Raw genomic sequence first — 7,686 nt, 5'->3', positions numbered from 1 at the left:
ACGATCAGACCCAGACACGACGACATCCAGACCGATTGGACCTGAGTGACAAAAAAATGTGTGTCAGCCAAGTTGCTCTTCTTGTTAACAAATAGGTCCTAGATCCCTGCTGTTTGTTGTTTTCAATCTTCCCTTTGACCTGCCCTGTCTGGAACTGCGAGTAGTAACAGCATAACCTATGTTGCTATCTACCATAACAAAGACCAAAGCCAGCGGGAGTACCATTGAGGACAGTGGTGTCTGTCACGGATTCCCCCAGTGCTGCTGCTCATTCCGTGCACCATGTCCGGAGGTCTACATCACCGGCTCTAGGCGTCACTGAACTGTTTCATTACGCACACCTGGATCCCATTTCCCCTAATTAGTAATTGTATATATGTGCCCTCTGTTCACCATTGTCTTGTGGGTTATTGTTCCTATGTCCGTTGGTCTTGTGCAAACCTGTGCTTTGTTGTTTCAGCTTTGGTGCTGCGTGTATTGTGTACTCGTTATTACAGGTCTCGTCCCATCTATTGGTGTGCACATGTTATTACGGCTCTTGTCCCGTGTATTGTTATTACGGGTCTCGTCCCGTGTATTTATTAGAGGTTGAACCTTGCCCTTTTGTTTGGGTTACATCCCTGTGTTTTTGTATACGTGTTTGTTTTGGGCTTTGTCCCCGTGCCTTTTCATGGCATGTTGTATTTTTGGGTGAAGTATTAAAACCTATTACGTATTCCTGCACCTGGCTCCAATCATTTATACAACGTGACAGAATAACCGACCCTAAATGGAGAAAGCGGGAACAGCCCATTCGACGCCGCCGCAACTTCGGCAGATGCAACTGGCCCGTCCGACGCCGCCGCAACTTCGGCAACTTCGGCAGCTGCAACTGGCCCGCCCGACGCAACTTCGGCAGCTGCAACTGGCCCGTTCGACGCCGCCGCAACTTCGGCAGCTGCAACTGGCCCGTCCGACACCGACATAACTTCGGCAGCTGCAACTGGTCCATCTGACAACGACACAACTTCGGCAGCTGCAACTGGCCCTGACCAACCCGTACCGCGTCCTTGTGGTCGTCCTCAAGGTCGTCCCGTGTATTGTTGTTCACTTGTTATTACGGGTCTCATCCCGTGTATTTATTAGAGGTTTAACCTCGCCCTTTTGTTTGGGTTACATCCCTGTGTTTTCATATACGTGTTTGTTTGGGGCATTGTCCAGTGCCTTTTCATGGCATGTTGTATTTTTGGGAGGAGTATTAAAACCCCCTATTACGTATTCCTGCGCCTGTCTCCAATCATTTATACAACGTGACAGTGTCTATCACAGGTGAAGGATCTTTTAAACAAACAAAAATAGTTATACAAGCAGTTGTTACAACAACAAGAAAATAGCTTCAAGTGTTTTGTCCAAATACAGGTGGATTCAACTAATAAAAGAACGGGCAACCTGACCAGAGAGGTCCTGAACCTGATGAACAGTTTGCAGTTTTCCCAGGGTCAGCTCGAGTTGAAACAGGAGAACGGCAAGATGACAGCAATCATAACAATGACGGATAAATCAGACTCGAGGGACAATCAAGGTGGAACAACATGGTTGTGGATGGAATTGCAGAATCTCCACGAGACCTGGACAGAGTCTAAAGACAAAGTGAGGGAAATGATCTCTGAGAAATTGAAGATGGACCACAGGAAGATTGAGATGGAACTCGCCCACAGGACTGGAAAACCCACCACCGGCCCAGGTGACAGGTCCAGGCCGATAGTGGTCAAGTTCCTGAGGTTCAAGGACAAGGTAGCTGTTGTGGAAAGAGCCAAGAACTTGAGAGGACCGTATATCTTTCACATGTGCTCCCTCTCTGGCCTCTAGGTCACCAGGATGCTCGTTATGGTGCACACCTGTCACCATCGTTACGCGCACCTGCGCATCGTCAGACTCACCTGGACTCCATCACTTCCCTGATTACCTTTCCTATATATGTCACTCCCTTTGGTTCCTTCCCCAGGCGTCATTGTTTCTGTTTCATTTCTGTGTGCTGTTAGTGTTTCTTGTTTTGTATTATGTTCCATTTATTTTATTAAAACACTCACTCCCTGAACTTGGTTCCCGACTCTCAGCGCACATTGTTACAGAATGATGCCTCACCTAAGTGAAGCATCAGGGATTGTTTTTCTGTTTCGGTGGGAATGACGTCGGTCCGGGAGCCGCTACAGGCTCGCATGCCTCAGCCGGTCTGTCAGGTTCCTGCGCCCCAGCTGGCGACAGGTTCCCGCGCATCAGCCGGGGTGACTGGTCCACTCCTGATCCCCTGGATCGTCCCTTTGGTTGGTGTCCTGCGGCTGGAGCTGAACGCACCAGGGAGGGGGGAGCGTCACATATGTATGCTCTCTCCGGTGCTCTAGGTCGCCATGCTCCCGCTTCTCAGCCGGACTGACAGGTTCCGCTCCTGATCCCCGGGATCGTCATTTTGGTCAGCGTCCTGCGGTTGGAGCCGCGCATCGGGGAGGGGTACTGTCAGGTGTGCTCCCTCGCCGGCTTCTAGGTCACCAGGCTGCTCGTTATGGCGCACACCTGTCACCATCGTTACGCGCACCTGCGCTTCGTCAGACTCACCTGGAGTCCATCACTTCCCTGATTACCTTCCCTATATATGTCACTCCCTTTGGTTCCGTCCCCAGGCATCGTTTCTGTTTCATGTCTGTGTGCTGTTAGTGTTTCTTGTTTTGTATTATGTTCCATTTATTTTATTAAAACACTCACTCCCTGAACTTGCTTCCCGACTTGCTTCAGCGCACATTGTTACAATATCTTTATCAACGAGGACTATCCTGAAGCTGTGTGCCAGAAGAGGAAAGAACTCATCCCAGCCATGAAAGCTGCCAGAGTGCGTGGGGACATTGCTTACATCCACTATGACAGAAGCTTGGAAGGGATGAGAGAGCCAAGCCTATGGGTTCGTAGCTTCAACCCCACAGCACACACATACACACACCAATTGATTAATGGACTGCTGAATATATTTTTTTGTATCTTGCTTTGTCTGCTCTTTCCATATTATGACTAGCTCTGATAAGCTACCCAGGAAAGGGCTGAAAATACCCCATATTAATACATGTAGCCTTCGATATAAGGTTCATGAAATCAATAACTTGCTAACATCAAATAACATTCATATATTAGCAATTTCTGAGACTCTGATAATTCATTTGATGATACAGCAGTAGCAATACAAGGATATAAGATTCATAGAAAAGATAGAAATGCTTATGGGGGAGGTGTTGCTGTATATATTCAGAGCCATATCCCTGTAATGCTTAGAGAAGATCTTATGTCAAGTGTTATTGAAGTGTTTTGGTTGTAGGTTAACTTGGCACATCTAAAGCCTTTTCTTTTGGGGTGTTGCTATAGGCCACCAAGTGCTAACAGTCAGTATTTAAATAATATGTGTGAAATGCTTGATAGTGTATGTGATGTAAACAGAGAGGTCTACTTTCTTGGGGACCTGTATATTGACTGGTTTTCATCAAGCTGTCTGCTTCAAAAGGAAGCTTCTTACTGTAACCAGAGCCTGTAATCTGGTTCAGGTTATTAATAAATGTACCAGGGTGTTTACAAACACTACAGGAACAAGTACATCCACATGTATCGATCAAATTTTTAATAATAGCTGTATCCGTACCCATTGGATGCAGTGATCAAAATATAGTGGCTATATCCTGGAAATCCAAAGTTCCAAAAGCTGGGCCTAAAATAGTGTATAACAGATAATACAAAAGATTTTGCTGTGACTCATATGTGGATGATGTTAAAAGTATTTGTTGGTCTGATGTGATTAATAAGGAGCATCCAGACGCTGCACTTGATTAATTTATGAAATTGCTTCTTCCAATTATTGATAAACATGCACCTGTTAAGAAACTGACTGTTAGAACTGTTAAGGCTCCATGGATTGATGAGGAGTTGAAAAAATGTATGTTTGAAAGAGATGGGACAAAAGGAGTGGCTAATAAGTATGGCTACGCATCTGACTTACTGCAAATGTAGAAATGATGTGTCTAAACTCAACAAAAAGGAGAAGAAACTGTATTATAAAGCCAAGAGCACTGATATAAAGACTTTGGAGTACTTTAAATGAAATTATGGGCAGAAAGACAAATTCAACTCCATCTTTCATCGAATCAGATGGCTTATTCATCACAAAACCATTTGATGTTGACAATTATTTTAATGATTACTTCATTTGCAAAGTGGGCAAAATAAGGCAGGAAATGCCAACAATGAACAGTGAGCCATCATATTCATGCATAAAAAAAACAAATAATGAAAGAAAACCATTACAAGTTTGAATTTTGTAAAGTTAGTGTGAGAGAGGTGGATTTTTTTGTTAACGATCAATAATGACTAACCTCCTGGCATTGATAACTTAGATGGAAAGCTACTGAGGATGGTAGCTGACTCTATAGCCACTCCTATCTGTCATATCTCTAATCTGAGCCTAGAGGAAAGTCTTTGTCCTCAGGCCTGGAGGGAAGCTAATGTAATTCCACTACCCAAGAGTGGTAAGGCGGCCTTTACTGGTTCTAACAGCAGACCTATTAGCTTGCTGTCAGCTCTTAGCAAACAGTTGGAAAAAATTGTGTTTGACCAAATACAATGCTATTTCTCTGTAAACAAATTAACAACAGACTTTCAGCATGCTTATAGAGAAGGGCACTCAACATGTACTGCATTGACACAAATAACTGATGATTGGTTGAAAGAAATTGATAAGATTGTGGGAGCTGTACTGTTAGATTTCACTGCAGCCTTTGATATTATTGACCATAACGTGTTGTTGAAAAAACATATGTGTTATGGCTTTTCAACCTCTGCCATATTGTGGATTTAGAGCCATCTATCTAATACAACTCAAAGGGTTTTCTTTAATGGAAGCTTCTCTAATGTCAAACGTAAAGTATGGTGTACCGCAGGGCAACTTTCTAGGACCTCTACTCTTTTCTATTTTTACCAATGACCTGCCACTGGGATTAAACAAAGCATGTGTGTCCATATATGGTGATGACTCAACCATATACGCACCAGAAACCACAGCTAATCAAGTTGCAGTCTATTTTGGAATGGGTGGCCAGTAAGAAACTGGTTCTAAACATCTCTAAAACTAAGAGCACTGTATTTGGTACAAATCATTCCCTAAATTCTAGACCTGATTTATCAATGACCCCAGCTCAGTTAATCCCTACCATTGTGTCACTGAGTTATCATAATGCTTTAGCAAATGTACATTATACCAGGGGCAGTGGTAGACACAATGTAAGTCACCTAATTGATATCCCTCTAACTGCCCTAAATGCCTCTGCTGATCCTAGAGCTATTGTATGCAGCAATCATGTGTCTATGAACCAGATGTATGCTGTTAGCACTGAGGCAGTGTGTAGGAAGTTGTAGCTCACCCTGCAATAACATAAATAACATGAGAATATCTACTTCTGCTAAGCTTCCCAGTAAAGAATGAAAACAAGCAAGCATCCCAGAAAAGTGCTCAAAATAGCCCACGTTAACATATGTAGCTTAAGAAACAAGGTTCATGAAATGAATAACTTGGTTGTAACAGATGACATTCATATTCTGAATATGTCTGAAACTCACGTAGACAACACCTTTGATGATACAGTGGTAGCAATACAAGGTTATAACATTTACAGAAAAGATAGAAATGCCAGTGGTGGAGGTGTTGCTGTTTATATTCAGAACCACATTCCTGTAAAAATGTGAGAGGATCTCATGTTAAATACTATTGAAGTAATATGCCTACAGGTTCATCTGCATCACCTAAAGCCCATTCTTGTGGGAAGCTGCTATAGACCACCAAGTGCTAACAGTCAGTATCTGGATAACATGTGTGAAATGCTTGATAGTGTATGTGATATCAACAGAGAGTCAACCTACCAGGGTAGTTACAAACAGCACAGGAATGAAATCATCAACATGTATTGATCACATCTTTACTAAGAAATGTGCTTGAAAGCAGTATCCAGATCCATCGGATGTAGTGATCACAATATAGTAGCCATATCTAGGAAAACCAAAGTTCCAAAGTCTGGGCCTAATATAGTATATAAGAGGTCATACAATAAGTTTTGTAGGGATTCCTATGTTGTTGATGTAAATAAAATGTGTTGGTCTGTGGTGTGTAATGAGGAGCGAACAGATGTTGAACTTGACACATTTATGAAATTGCTTATCCCAGTTACTAATAAGCATGCACCCTTTAAGAAAATGACTTTAAAAACAGTTCAATCCCTGTGGACTGATGAGGAATTGAAAACTTGTATGGTTAAGAGGTATGAGGCAAAAGGAATGGCAAATAAGTCTGGCTGCACAACCGATTGGCAAACGTACTGCAAATAGAGAAATCATGTGATTAAACTGAAGAAAAATATGAAGAAACTACACTATGAAACAAAGATATATGACATAAATATTGATTGTAAAAAGCTTTGGAGCACCTTCAATGAAATTCTGGGAAAAAAAGCAAACTCAGCTCCATCATTCATTGAATCAGATGGCTCATTCATTACAAAACCGACTGATATTGCCAAATACTTTAATGATTTTTTCATTGGCAAGATTAGCAAACTTAGGCATGACATGCCAGCAAAAAACACTGACACTACACATCCAAGTATATCTGACCAAATTATGAAAGACAAGAATAGTAATTTTGAATTCCGTAAAGTGGTGAAAAAAATGATTGTTGTCTATCAACAATGACAAGCCAACGGTGTCTGACAACTTGGATGGAAAATTACTGAGGATAATAGCAGATGATATTGCCACTCCTGTTTCCCATATCTTCAATTTAAGCCTACTAGAATGTGTGTTACCTCAGGCCTGGAGGGAAGCAAAAGTCATCCCGCTACCTAAGAATAGCCCCCTTTACTGGCTCAAATAGCCAACCAATCAGCCTGTTACCAACCCTAAGTAAAGTTTTGGAAAACATTGGGTTTGACCAGATACAATGCTATTTTACAATAAACAAGTTGACATTTCAGCATGCTTATAGGGAAGGACATGCAACAAGCACAGAACTTACACAAATTACTGATGATTGGCTGAGAGAAATGTATGATAAAAATATTGTGGCGGCTGTTTTGTTACACCCCCTGCTATATTGTGGATAAAGAGTTACCTGTCTAACTGAACACAGTTCAGTGTTCTTTAATGGAAGCTTTTCCAAAATAATCCAGGTAGAATCAGGTATTCCCCAGGGCAGCTGTCTAGGCCCCTTACTTTTTTCAATCTTTACTAACGACACGCCACTGGCTTTGAATAAAGAAATGTATGTGTCTATGTATGTGGATGACTCAACACTATACACGTCAGCTACTACAGCAACTGAAATGAATGTAACACTTAACAAAGAGCTGCAGTTAGATTCAGAATGGGTGGCAAGGAATAAATTAGTCCTAAATATTTCAAAAACTAAAAGCATTGTATTTGGGACAAATCATTCACTAAACCCTAAACCTCAACTAAATATTGTAATAAATAATGTGGAAATTGAGCAAGTTGAGGTGACTAAACTACTTGGAGTAACCCTGGATTGTAAATTGTCATGGTCAAAACATATTGATACAACAGTAGCTAAGATGTGGAGAAGTATGTCCATAATAAAGCGCTGCTCTACCTTCTTAACAGCACTATCAA

Source organism: Salmo trutta, chromosome 20 (genome assembly GCF_901001165.1).
Source record: "Salmo trutta chromosome 20, fSalTru1.1, whole genome shotgun sequence".
NCBI classification, from domain to species: Eukaryota; Metazoa; Chordata; class Actinopteri; order Salmoniformes; family Salmonidae; genus Salmo; species Salmo trutta.
The sequence above is the reverse complement of the archived record's forward strand: the minus strand, read 5'-3'. Positions refer to the sequence as shown.